The sequence below is a fragment of the Harpia harpyja genome, chromosome 1 (assembly GCF_026419915.1).
Source record: "Harpia harpyja isolate bHarHar1 chromosome 1, bHarHar1 primary haplotype, whole genome shotgun sequence".
NCBI lineage: Eukaryota > Metazoa > Chordata > Aves > Accipitriformes > Accipitridae > Harpia > Harpia harpyja.
The window spans coordinates 85,287,711-85,300,956 of record NC_068940.1 but is presented as its reverse complement, the minus strand read 5'-3'; the positions used below and the strand labels follow the sequence as shown (position 1 = coordinate 85,300,956).

Below are 13,246 nucleotides of genomic sequence, written 5' to 3'. Positions count from 1 at the left end.
CCAGTTGCCAATCCCAACAGGCTTCCTTTTTCCCCTGCTCCAGCTTGCGCGTACGTTTATTTAGAAACTGTCATACCTGGAATGGTGCTTTGGGCCCATCTGTGTTGAGGAACGTGTTGCTCACTACCTTCCTTCTGCCTGTGAGTGCTGGCATCTTTGTGCAGAAGCAATAGCTACTTTTCTTTCCAGAGACTGCTTTTCTGAAAATTTTTTTGGTGTCTTGCTTGCATACATCTTGCTGCCATAATCTTCCTTGCTCACTGGAGTTAGAGAGAATGCAAAGTTAGAACATGTAGTTACAATCAGCCTGTGAAAACACAACTCCCAAAACCTGAACGGATGAATGAGTTCTCATCCCTTTTTCACTAGCGCCCTACGTAACAGCTTGCTGCTGTCCCTAGGCTGGACACTGCTTTTCCCTACCTCTGAAAGACCAGCCTATTCCATCTCCAGTGCGTCTGCCCTCAAACCCTCTCCCTGTTTTTGTACACACATCCCTTCACTGTGAGCACCTATACTAGGTGCTGCAGAGATGATGATCTTGGCGCCTGGAGCACGGAAGGGGCCCTCCACACCCAGAGTCCTTCCTTTGCTTTGCAGTTTGGCAAGTCAGCGGGGCTTTTTCATGACTGCTGTGTAATCTTTAATTTGAGCAACTCTGAATTTTTGTGGAGGTGGAAGAGGGTTGGGTTCTTAGGTGCATTTGCTTTGTTATTTATTAGTTATGGGGTTTAAGGAAACTACAGAATTTTTCCAAAACCAGAAGTAGTGAAACATCCTTAATAGTCTTATACAAAAGCCAGAACCAGCTGTACAGCTGCATTTCAGCAACAGGTACTGCCCACTATCACACAGTGCGTGGCCCACTTTGAACATTGACCAGAGAATAGTAGATGCCTTTTTCAGCCAGGAGCTGCTGATGGGTCCCTTGCTCTATGACCTTGCCATTCTGGACCACGGCAATTGTGTCAGCATTTTGGATGGTGGAGAGGCGGTGAGCTATCACGATGCAGGTGTGACCTTCTCTGGTTTTATCCAGTGCTGCCTGCACAATCTGCACAATAAACAAACCAAAAGGTGAATTAAAAACAAATACAGCAGCTGTTTCCACCTGTGATGCCCCTTGTCATCTGTTAAGTTATCTGTGATAGAGCAATGACAGAGGTGATGTTTCTATGGCCTCGGAGGTGAAAAACTTATCCCTGATGACTGGTACAGATCCCTGTTTGTACATCTGGGATGGGGGACAGGGGACAGACAGTGGTTGCTGGTGTGCATGTCTTCATAGTTTCGCTTGCCCCAGAAGTTGGGTCAAGCAGACTCTCCAGGGTTGCAGCCTGGCCCTTCCTTACTGCTGCAGGCAGGTCTTAGTTGGTCAGTTTTAGAAATTGTCCCCAACAAATTGGTCTGGCTCCTTTGACAAGTGTTGTGGTTTAACCCTGGCCAGCAACTAAACACCACGCAGCCGCTCACTCACTCCCCCCCACCCAGTGGGATGGGGGAGAAAATCAGGAAAAGAAGCGAAACCCATGGGTTGAGATAAGAACGGTTTAATAGAACAGAAGAAACTAATAATGATAATGATAACACTAATAAAATGACAACAGCAATAATGAAAGGATTGGAATGTACAAATGATGCGCAGTGCAATTGCTCACCACCCGCCGACTGACACCCAGCCAGTCCCCCCGAGCGGCGATATCCCCGCCCCCACTTCCCCATTCCTATACTAGATGGGACGTCACATGGTATGGAATACACCGTTGGCCAGTTTGGGTCAGGTGCCCTGGCTGTGTCCTGTGCCAACTTCTTGTGCCCCTCCAGCTTTCTCCCTGGCTGGGCATGAGAAGCTGAAAAATCCTTGACATTAGTCTAAACACTACTGAGCAACAACTGAAAACATCAGTGTTATCAACATTCTTCACATACTGAACTCAAAACATAGCACTGTACCAGCTACTAGGAAGACAGTTAACTCTATCCCAGCTGAAACCAGGACAACAAGCCATGTGCTGTCTCACTCACTTTCAGCAACATGGAAAACTGCTCCAAATTTCAGTCCCACTCATTAAATAATTACAACTTAATCCCCCAAATAGTTCCATTATAAAATCATGGTATAATCAAATAACATGCTGGATAATTTTGTATTCTAGTTTCTAAGCATTAAGTATGGTATACTTGGTACACACACTTTTACCCCCCCTTTTTTTTTTAATACTCTGAAGGTTACAAATTCTTTAATGTCACCTGATGATCTGGGCTCTGTGGCCACAAAGATGCCAAATGTTGCAATAAAATTATTTCAAAAATTGATAATACTGCATTGTTTTGGGGATGGGGGGGTGGGTAAGTTTGTTTGTTTGTTTGTTTTTTACAAAAGAAAAGCCTCCTGTTGGCATGACCAGCCAACTTGCAAATCCCCATTCCTGTTTGCAAAGCCAAGATACCTTTTCATTTTCTGTAATCTGGTGCAGAGCTTCATCTAACAGCGGGATTTGGGGCTGCCATACAAGAGCTCAGGCAATAGCAATGCATTGCTTGTCCACCAGAGCGCTGGGTTCCTTTGTCTCCCACACGTGTACTGTATTTCTAGATACAGAAAGTAAGCATGAGTGTAAACCTGGATTTGGATCTAATCCTGTGGAATGTGACATTTGAGCTGCATTTTCACTGAGTGATGAGTCTGGGGCAGCCCCTTTCCCAGCCACCAGGGCAAGTGTGGGTGAGGAGCCTACATACAGTAGCCAAGCTGAGAAACACACTTCTGAGTCTCTTTAACTGCAGAGCAAACCCCGTGAAGCTGAGCAAGAGCAGTGTCATTTGTTTTGGGGTAGGGGACCAAGGTGCAGAGAAGCTGAGTGCAGGGTGCGGAGGAAGGTTGCGACATTGCTGGGAGCAAACCCAAGACTCAGCTTAGCACCAAGCAGCCTGAGCAGTCAGCTCTTCTTTCGCTGCCCCAGCTCTCCGTAAGAAGAAAACTCAGCCTGAAAGACATTGAGAGTGATTTAGGATGAATGAGAAGCCAGTCAAAATCAAAATCTCATCTGCCTCCCACCCTGTTTTAAAGCTGACGCAAACCTACTCACAAAATTTGATTCCAGCTCTGTGCTTCCCCCGTTTGTTACTGCTGTGTGAACAAACATACATCTCTCATCTAAGGGATGAGGCTTTGCAGGGAAAACCCACCAACCTCCTAAGTCTGTGGGAATTTATTGACGTGAGAAATATTTGTCCTAGCCTGTATTTTCCACAAGAGCAAGCTGACAAGCAGGTGTCAGCTTCAGCGGATCAGTTCAGAGAGCAGGTAGGAAACACCTTTGCCTACATTCAGCTGCCAGCAGCTGCTCAGTGGGACATGAGCAGATCAACTTCAGGGATTTTTTTTTTTTTTTTTCCTAGGGTAATTATTCACAACCAATGGAGAAAACCTGAGACTGCTTTTCCCTCCAAGGTGCTATTTATTTTGCAGCAAAAAGATCCACTCTACTGGAGACTTAGCTTGTCACATCAGATGCAACCAGGAGGTATCAACAGGTATAAATAAGGAAAGGGAGAGAAGGAAGTGGGAACAAGATGGTGGGTTTCTGCCTGGTTTTCCAAGCCAACTCTGTGTGTGACTTTACACACCTGGCTAATGAGATGTTGAAAGAAAGGAGGGCGAGACCAGCACTCCTTAGGCTGCCTTAGCACTTTCCTGTTGCTTTCACTTAACTAAAGGGAAGTAACCAGCCTCTTTTTCAGTACTTTCTACATGTCCCTTGCTCCCTAGAATGACTTGCCTGAGTACCAGTATCATCCAGGTTATTTTATTAACAGACGCTTCTCCTGCGGAGATGAAGACTCCCCCCATCCAGGTACCTGCGGCAGTGGGACTGAGCAAATGCCTGCAGCCGCTGTCACCTCCTAGCTCTCTGTCCTTCAGGTCTTCTGGGGGGGAACCCCCCCCCAAATTTCAATGTCTAATTCAGTAAGTCATGGAAATATAAATGCTTTTAACCCATATTTACTTAGGAAAGCATGAATAGGCACTATGGGGTTTTTTCCCCCAGTTCCAAGTTGGAAATGAGGGCCTAATTATCTTTGGTAGTGATTCAATGAAGGAATGAATATTGGCTGCTTTTGCTGCATTGACAATCTCCTCATGTGACACCTCCCAACTGGTATCCCCACATGCAATGTTTTTAGCAATAGTGCAGTCAACCAGCATTGGTTCTTGTGAGAGGATACCAGTCTGAGCTCTCAGCCACTGGCTATTTAGTGTCTTTGCATTTTGGCCATCCAGGAGCTAAAAAGTCAGAAAAAAAATATTTTAATCATAGTACTTTACAAATGGCTGGGTTTTGTTTGTGTTTTTTTTTTTTTTTTTTAATTTAGCGCCATTAAGGCCTTTAGCAGACAGGGCACTCAGGCCATTTCATGCTGTGAGTCTGTTAACTTAGGCACTTATGCATGGCAGCAGAGATGGGAGGTGACTGTTAAAGCCTAGTTATGTTGCAATCAATACAATAACGTCAGATGTCTCTATGAATCTTGGAAAAACTTCAGCTGTATGAAGCCACTGTATCGCACCCCACTTGTTTATCACCCTAACTAAAAGAGCCAATACAGATCTACTCTCTCTGCCATCTTGCTATCAGTACTAGAGACATTGGTACTATGCTGGTGACAGAAAGATCTAATTCAGAAACCAGTAGATGATCTATATCATAAAGTGTTTCCACAGCCACTTCCTTTATTAGCAGCTTTATCCCATCTCTATTATGCTGATCTGGGAGTCAGATGTCCTCATCTCTCAAATGACAGTAATGGGGGACAGTAATGGACAGTAGTCCCTAATCCCATAACTGAATATCATCCTTGTACATCAGTGAGAAAAATTCATCTACCATCACTTGCTCATGTAAGATGAGATACATGTGTAAAACTCTATATATCAGTACTTGAACTCCTCCTCTTCTCCCACTGTACCTTATCTGGACATTAGCATCCACAATTATAAGTTTAACTGTCTCCATTATGCAGAGATTTATTTTGTCTAAAATAAAATATCAGTATTTATCCTCATGACTTCTATCTAAAGCAGAACTAATGAGCTGTGGACTAAATCACCATCCTGTGCCTGCAGGTACACTGGGACATTGGACCCTTGAAGCCCAGATCATCCTTTTATTCTGTTTATACAGTGCCTGACATTGAAGAGAGCCCTAACCCAGAGCTCAGATTCCTCAGTACAATGATCAACTAAAAAATAATAGGCTAAATGTTTCTATCTTTACAAGAAAAATTGTATTTGTGTGCACATGAGAATAGGGACTCCTTTGTAAGGAATAACTTGACTTGTGCTGGAGTTAAACCACAACAACTTGCCAGCTATTTTCTGTGGGGGTTGATGAGATGAATCTGTCTTCTTACTCCCTCAGAATGTAATAGAAGCAGTTAAATGATTAAGCACTGAATAAGTAAGTATTTTTTCCAATCTTAGAAAAAGATTTCTCACAGTTCAAGGCCATTCTCTCATTGACAAGCATCAGGAACTAAATACAAACTCCAGGGAGAAGAAGCCAAAAGGTCATTCCAGCATCTCCATTTGTCAAGGAGGCTATCTGTGCTTCAGGCTGCAGTTCAGTTTGAGCTACAGGTGACAGTTTTGCCTTTCACAGAGAGTCAGGACTATGGTGGGAGGTAGATATCTGGGTTTGGAAAGTCTGGTGGTCATGTTTTTCTCTGACTTTTAGAGGAAGGATCAAAATCCTCTGAACTGAAGCCCTGACCATGGATTAAATACAGATATAAGTGAAGAAACAGATTAAATATGAGGTCACTTTATTTGGCAAGTACAAAATCGTCCTAGGAACGCACAGACATCTATCTGCAGCCTCCAGATGCTTCAAGATCCAAGAGGAGCTTTTCAGGTTTTTTTCATCTTCCCTTTACTTACTTTTTATATACTAGGCGATGACACAATGAAGTTCAGTGGCTACCCTAAGCAGTGCTGCTGTTAAATTCCCAAAAATTCATCCTTACTCTAATTAAACTAAACCTCAGTGATACCAGTAGGGTCTGGTCAGGCCAATGTAGCAACTTCTCTCCATTGGATCTTGTTCTAATAACTTGAAATGGCATGGGAAATTTAGAAATTTTACTTTCCTTCTACTTGCCCCATGATTGCATAGACAATATTGAAAATCCATGTGTTCCTACCCTTAATTTTCAAAAATATCACAAAAAAATATATTAGAAACATTGACAAAAGTGAGTAGTTACACTAGGAAATATGTAATGAGATTAGTTAAGAGGGGAAAAAAAAGCAAATAAATTATATTAATAAAATAGAGTAAGCATGTATCATGTACCTGCAACTTACACTTTGATGTGGAACACTTACCATTTCTCCACTAAGTGGATCATAAAATCTCTCAAGCAGCTGAACAACAGTGCTCTTTCCACAGCTGCTGCTACCAACAAGAGCCAGAGTTTGTCCCTTTTCTACATGCATGTTCAAACCTCGGAGCACTTTAGCCTCTGGTCAGGTTGGGTAGTTAAATGCCACGTTGTTGAATGTTATGTTTCCACCAAATATTTTCTGACTGAAACAGTAGAGTTAGGTCAATTTTTCAGGCTAATGTAACAGATCATAAAGGACTATGAAGAACGTTCATAAAAGAGATCACTGGGAGTTTTTCCAAAGGATCAGACTTCTTTTTTTTCCCAGGAATTAGTATGTAGTGAGAAGCTATCGTGAAAATACAACTTCTCTCCTAAATATTCTACTCTGCAGGCATATTTTAATTAAAAATCTGTTCCCTAAACACAAATTCTGACAGCTTCTCTTACACCATCTGTTAAACAAATTACATTTTCAAAAGTAACAATAACTCTAGGTGGCTGGCTTCTGTCTGCTTTGCAAGGACCTCGTTCAGATTCTTGGCATGTTCTTTGCTGTTTTTTTTTATTTTTGTCCTTAAAGGTGCTGAAAATAATTTACTATTTTTGATCTGTGCACAGAGTCAATCCTTCTACTTAAAGATCTTTTCTAATTAATTTACTATAAAATGTAATGTGATATATGTAATATGGATATATGCCTACACAAGAAGAAATATAGTTCATACCAATGAGTATATATAAAATGTAAATATAGACCTATGCAAATGACCAATCCACATAACAGCTCAAATGTATGAAACTTCATAAGACTTCACAGCTATTTTCCTTTATTATGTGTGTATACATATATATGCATATATAGACATATATATACATAATAAACACAGGTTTATAATATATATGTGATAGTTTTCTGGAACGTTCTGTCTTCTTTGTTATATGACAGGCCACATGCAACCATAAGTTCATATACATTGTTGGTTACTAAAGTATGTGACAATTATGGACAACTTGCAAATAAGTTATCCCTCAAAAATTTTCGGTTAAATATTAGAGGCCTAGTTATATGTTCAAGGTCCATGCTCAGGTAGCTTCATGCAAGAAAGTACTGAAAAATTACCTCTGCTGCATTAACCCTATTGCCATTGGCTCTTAAAGATATTTCATCAAGAGACAGGTGAGGTTTTGGCAGGAGAAGACACAAAGCAAAGCTTAACCCCATTTTGGTCAGATGAGTCAGATGCGGATGGGTTCACACAGTACTTGTTCTCAGTAGCTATGATGTGGGTGGGAGAAAAAAAAGAAAAACAGGCTTGAAATAAATTAGAGGAATATGCTATGCTGTGCATAACACTGTGCTTACTTACAGGCTTCTCTCCTTCCTCGCTGTAGCTATCTATGGAGGATACTCTTTCAAAGCGCATGAGCAAGTGGGCAGCTGACATCTTAGCTTTGGCATAGTCTGGAGTGAAAGAAGTGCTTTGTCTTGATGCCTTTGCACTAAATACAATAGCTGAAAACACTCTGTAAAGATAAAAAGGAGAAAAATATATTGACATTGGTGTGGCAAAGGCAAGAAAAGCTTTTATGGGCAGATTAGGGGCTTCAGATAAATACTTATTAATAAGGCTGAGGTAGGGTAAGAGCTGTCTACTGCAAAATCTGTGACTTTTTTGCTTACTGAGAAAATCCATAATTTGTTTGTAGGGAGGAGAGTAGCACTCTAAGCTTCCCTTCCTTGCCCACTCGTCTGGATTTATTAGAAATGGATGTGTTGATTTCTGTTCTTAATGCATGAGATGTGGTAGGATGTATAGTTCCTTGCAGCTCAGTTTCTTCATCTATAAAAATGAAGGTATTAGTTGTGGAGCAGTCTGAAGATTATGGAGAAATTTGCCATTCCATATTTCCTTTGAATGGTCCAGTCTTCCAGGCACAACCAAATCCTTGACTTCAGGAGAAAAAGGCAGAAAGCAAATGGGAGATGAGAAAGAAGCATGAAATCTGGGATGAGCAAAGGGCATTAGGAGAGGAGATACACGAGCAGAAGGGATTCACTTGAATGTGTAGGGGAAGGGAGGGTAATCCTGGTATTTGAGAAGGGGTTGGTAGAATCAGGGTAAGAAGCTGCTTTAGCTACTGCAACATATTTTGCCAGGCAAGTGTGTGGCAAGGCTGAAAGCAAGCATGGAATGTGCACGGGAGACAAGGTGGCTATTGACAAATACAGACAGGGATTTCAGCTGCAGGGAGAAAAGCAAAAGACTTCGGTAGGTGCTAGAGATAGGGACAGAGGAAAGAGAAGGTTGGGAAGGTGCCAGTCAGAGGGAAAAACTCACCAGAAACACTCAAAGATTTTTCAGCTCTGGCTGGATGTTTTCCAGACTGGGTGTTCGCCGAACATTTCTCCTGCTCTCCACTGCTTCTGCCCTCCATCCCAGGGCTCATAATTTCCTCACCTCAGTTTCACTCGTTGCTTGCTCCACTTACCTTTTAATCTTGCCTACCCACACTCCCTACAGCTAAGCCATATGATTCTGTTGTTAAGGAAACCTTGTTGACCATGAAAACAAGGCCTGTCTTCATGTTGTCTTCTTTTTACCTTGGGCAACCTGATTACAAGGGAAATCATATGTAGGTAGCTAACACAGTCTAAAAGCATCACTTATTTTGGATTTGTGATAGTGTAAGAAAGAAAGGGGAATGTAAGGGTGAAGAATAGAAAACAGAAGTATATACCGATTTTTTCACTTCTGTACTCCATAATTTCATGATACCTATAGAAAAATCAAATATATTCTCCCATATGGACAAAAAAGAACCTAACAAAGAGATACTTACCAAAGCACACCTTTAAACTGCATATGTCCATTTCTCACTGGAAAAGCACCAAACCCAAAACACCCAATGTAAGTAAAGTACATAATAGCTTGTGTAAAGGCAAAAGTAAATCCAAAGATATGTGCCTTCTTTACAGAATTTCTGTGACAGAAAAAAAATCATGATCATATTGTACATTTGCTTGTAACATTCAAGAATCTGAAGAGTATCCTATAATTCAAAGGAATCCACAAGTCCTTAGTATTTTAAAGAAAAATAATCTCTAGCTCTTTGTAATAACCTAACCTAAGACATCATCATTCACATACGCTTCAGTTTCCTCTCTGTCTACAAAAACCAATGAGACTATTGGGATAGAAGAAGAAATTGCTCTAACTCTAAATAGCTAGAGCATGTAAAATTTGTATTGTCTTCACCTCATACATTCATTAAAATTATTTTCAAAATTATAATACAGTTGAAATTCAAAGTTTCAACTAACTGACACATGAGGAAAATCATTGAGAACTTTAGAATTTCTACAAAGCAGAAATTACTTCACTAGAACAAATCTTTGTGCTTTATCTTACATTGAACTAAAGCAAGTGACAATTCATGAGGTTTCATATGTTCTGCAATAGTACTTTGATAAAATAGCAGAGTAAACAAATATAGAAGCTGCTATACAGGTCTACCCCTCTGGTTCCTTCCTTGGGAAAATCCCCCTGTTTTTTATAGGTATCTTACCTAAACATACAGGTAAAAACTGACTTTTTGTTTGTTAAACAATAGATTCCCTCAGAAGAAAGGGCTCATGATTATAAGAATTAATAAAGGCTTCCATTTCTAGAATTACAGCAGCCAATAACAACATCATGGAGACTTTGAAAAAAAAAAAAAGAAGTCATTTAGAATGTTACCTTTAGAACATTAGCTCAAATGTCAACAACATTAGCTTGAAGGGAAAGATAATCTATATTTTTCATGTCAAAGCTGAATTTGGAATGAAAGATTTTATGATGCACTGACAGAGATAAATTGTGATTCAGTTTATTGTTGATAATTTATGCTAATTTTAAAAAGGAATATTTCAATAACTTTTGTTTAAGAAGCATTTCTTTACCTATGTGATGCTTGCAAACTTCGTCCATACATAAGCCCAAATTTTCTTTCCTGAGTCCAAGTAACAACAGTTCAAATATTTTCTATGGTCTCTGAAGCAATCTGTATTGGAGAGCAGATATTCATCAGCAGAAAAACAAGATTATATGGAAATTTTTAAACATAATCAGATAGATAGAATAACTGCAATAGAAGTATGTCTACAATACTGTTGAAAGCATGGTTGCAACATTTGTAGATATGCTGCTGTTAAATATATCCAATTAGCATGGATTATAGCAGTGAATTTGAGACAGCGTATATTTTAGCACAGGCCAGCAATAGGATTTTATTTTCCAGTGGGCTTGTGTAATCTGTCACAGCGATGATGCCATGCAACTGTCATTGCTGCAGGAGCCCAGTCAGGATACACTGAACAAGTCTACATCACCTGCAAATGCATTTGGAACTGCAGGGTAAACATATGTCCACATTTTCAAAAGCAACTAGTGATTTTGAGCTCACCCATAAAGAAATTCTCTTTCCCACAGTGCATTCTCAGCATTTTTGGAAAATCAGGAATCTTTCAAAACTCCTAAAGGAGAAACTCAAAACCACTAGCGATTCCGAAAAATGTAGAGACAGATTTTCCTGGCCCATATGGCAGCTTGGCATCTAATTCCTATTAATTTTATAACTTTGAAAATTTTCCTGTTTTTCCACAGAAGAAAAAACAGTAGAAGTTTTCCAAAATGATTAATGATGCTAGGTACCCAATCTTGATTGAAAACTAGTGGAAGCTCATGCCTTATCTTAATGGTCCCCAAATATTAAGGGGATTTACTTGTAGTTAATTAATATCATCAGCAAATTTTTTAATAACAACAGTTGACTTAGCCTTGGTCAAATCCAGCAAATCAAACCTCAAAATGTAAAGCATCTTGGAAAGTGATTTTGTAAGGTATATTCATGGAGCACTATACTCATTCCAGCTCATAATTTAGTTCCAACACACTCATTTTATGGGAAAAGAAAATTAAAAATTATCCACTGTCTAGAAAGTCACCAGGACCTGGGACTCAAGCTCAATTCTTTCTCACATATTGTCACCCATGTAAGATTTGTACACTGTGGAATCCCACTACCTTCACAGAAGCCCCTTGTAGTGTCTGTACCACTCCAAAACATGTGCTCATGGATTGTACCAGGAGCTAACTGACTCCATTAGATAAGCCTATGATGAATTCTGCTGCTCATAAGGAAGGCATAAATTACGTTTACTCTCTTTTAGCTATGTTGTTTCTGCACTACCTTTCAATGAGAGTAGTTTATCTCTCGTGTGAAGATGGCATTTCTCCACAGGCAGTTTTCCAGGAAGAACCCCTCTTTCAAAGAGAAGAGTAGATTTTTACCTAGAGCTAAAAATAGATGCTTGGGACTTGTTTTCCTTCAGGTTTGCTTGATATGTTGAGAGTAAAACATTTTGCTGAATTGCTATGGAAATACATATGTTTTAAATTTTGCCAGAAACTGGGGATCTGCAAAAAATTGTTTTGATTAATACAGTCTGCCAAAACCAGATATTCAGGTCATTGCCTAACAATCATGTAACTGTTCTTACAAATAGTCTCCAAGGAAGCTGGCATGAGATAATGATAATCAGGTCTAAACAACTTGACTATGAGATAACTTTAAAATATTTCAGTGCATAAAAATGCACTCAACGGGTTACTTGTTTGGCAAAACTTCATGAATAATTAGTAACAGTATTTTGAATTTTTTCTTCAACACATATATTCTTTTAAAAATAAATCTCTTTAAACCTCTTATTTTTATGTGTAACAAAACACCTCTAGGCTTGTGAATCATCAGCCTTTACTGTAAGTGTAGAAAACAGCTTGGAAGCAAACACGACTCAGCCTTCAACTCAGTAGGAAAAAGGAAAAGCCTAGCAGATCTAAACACAAGAGCTAACCTCCAAAACCTTAACTATATCTATGCATTTGGCAGACCCTTCTTTCTACATCATTACTTCTACATAATAAGTAGAATAAATGTTTAGACAATCTACAGATAAGAAACACAACAAAGTAACATGAGGGATAAGATATTGAAATAATTAAATAACGTGGAAAAACTAACATAACAGCATGTAAATATTATCTGGCTCCCCTACAAAGACAAACGTCATGTTTTCTTTATGTCTCTGTTACTGATAAGAATAGTTTTACAGACAGGTAAAGTGAAATTTTTTTCTGCACAGCCAATTTAAATATGCTTTGAGGCTGAGAAGCTTTACAGTTGTCTCACTAACAACCTTTAATGAATTTGCTCTTCTAAGAAGAAAGATTGTTTTGGACTGTTTCTAACAGCCAACCTGTGAGCTCACAGAGGTTTCCAAGTTTCACTTCTGGTCCTTGCATTACCCTCTCTTGCCTCTCTTGGTCCCAACCACTGTCATCAGCCAAGGCTGATAAGTTGCCAGTGCAATCATTGTATGATCTGAAAGGAGACATAGATAACAATTTTAGCCAGGTCATACAATGATTGCACTGGATACTTATTTCAGAAGAGTTTTGTGAGACTTTGTTAAATTCAAGTTGCATGGTAAGTCTCAGCTGAAAACTGTTGTAGAAATCACAATAAATAAAAGATGAGTTAATTCCCTTGCATTCTCTTGACTATTTTTTTAATTTTTACTGGGAAAAAATATTATGAGAGAATACTCATTTACATGTGTCAGGAGACAACATTCTGTGGATGCCTTGTGATTTGACCTTACAATGACTCATTGCTATGTAGATTTATACCAAAATGCCTGGCAGGCAAAGCCAAGAGGAATCTCCTTCTTTCTATTTCAGTGTGAAAAGGTCTAGGAGTAAACACCCAAGAACATTTTCTAATCAGCCTGGAGTCACAGAAGCACCTCTGAGAA

The 13,246-nt window shown here is 39.6% G+C and overlaps 1 pseudogene; it reads right to left on the bottom strand.

The window, feature by feature from the left end:
* Nucleotides 1-847: 847 nt before the first annotated feature.
* LOC128138693 (ATP-dependent translocase ABCB1-like) overlaps nucleotides 848-13,246 on the bottom strand; it is a 55,546-nt pseudogene continuing 43,147 nt past the window's right edge.